This window comes from Acanthisitta chloris, unplaced genomic scaffold, assembly GCF_000695815.1.
Source record: "Acanthisitta chloris isolate BGI_N310 unplaced genomic scaffold, ASM69581v1 scaffold30228, whole genome shotgun sequence".
Lineage (NCBI taxonomy): Eukaryota > Metazoa > Chordata > Aves > Passeriformes > Acanthisittidae > Acanthisitta > Acanthisitta chloris.
In genome coordinates, this window is record NW_008688029.1 from 31,374 (window position 1) to 32,499 (window position 1,126).

General features: G+C 52.8%; 1 protein-coding gene across 1 annotated transcript in view; it reads right to left on the bottom strand.

Annotated features, from left to right (window-relative positions):
- The window catches only part of LOC103808105 (transcription initiation factor TFIID subunit 1-like), a 32,234-nt gene extending 31,147 nt beyond the window's left edge, over positions 1–1,087 (bottom strand). The window contains exon 1 of the mRNA XM_009080869.1: positions 964–1,087. The gene's annotated coding sequence lies outside the window, so the exon portion shown is untranslated. The remainder of the gene's footprint in view (positions 1–963) is intronic.
- Between the last annotated feature and the right edge of the window lie 39 nt (positions 1,088–1,126).

Genomic DNA, 1,126 nt, shown 5'->3' on the forward strand with positions numbered 1-1,126 from the left:
TTAACATCTCCCACTGGAGTATTGTTCCCCTCATTCTAACCTCTCATAGCTCTGAATTTCCTCTAAAGATTGGTGAGTGACTAACTTTAGCACAAGCAACACCTGTCACTCAGTGAAACTGCTCAACAAGTTCAGAATCAAGATAGGAGTCATTATAATACTGGGTGCTAAACAGGCTTCTTTAATACAGGGACAAACACAGAATAAACTTACATATGAATGAGGAGAGGCAAGGGGCAAAAAAAATTATAAAAAAATAAAGAGTTTAAGTGCAAAATTGACCAGGAGATACTGTCTGGCAAGCAGCAGACAACGCCCTTGACAGAGGCCCTCTGACCACGTAACACCACCATATTTCCTTCAGTCCCGATGACCTGGTAGCATTTCTTTCTCACAGAATCAATCAAGTTGGAAAAGACCTCCAAGATCATCCAGCCCAACCCATGACCTAACACACCGTATCAACTAGACCAGAGCACTAAGTGCCACGTCCAGTCTCTCCTTAAACACCTCCAGGGACGGTGACTCCATCACCTCCCCCAGCAGCCTGTTCCAGTATCCAATCACCCTTGCTGGGAAGAAATTCTTATGTCCAACATAAACCTCCCCTGGCACAGCTTGAGGCTGTGTCCTCTTATCCTGTCACTTGTTACCTGGAAGAAGAGCCTGACCCTACCCGGCCACGATTTCCTGTCAGGCAGTTGTAGAGAACAATAAGGTCACCCGGAGCCTCCTCTTCTCCAGACTAAATAACCGCAGTTCCTTCAGCCTCTTCTCACAGCCCTTGTGCTCCAGCCCCTTCCCCAGCTCCGCTGCCGTTCTCTGGACACACTCCAGCCCCTCCACGTCCTCCTCAGAGCGACGAGCCCAGAGCCGGACACAGCACGGTGTGCCTTTCCCTCCGGCACAAACCCTGACCCTGCAGCCCTCTGTGACCGAACCGCGAGTCCCCGGGCGCCCGACCTTCCTCATCCAGGTGAGCTCCGTCTGCCTCGGGGCTGTCCTCCTCGCTGGCAGTGATCTCCGTGATCAGGTTGCCCAGTCCCAGCACGCCCAGCCCGGCCAGGTGCTTCTTGGATTCCTGGGGAACCACAGGTACGTCGCAGGCGGGAGGGTGCTCCGGCCC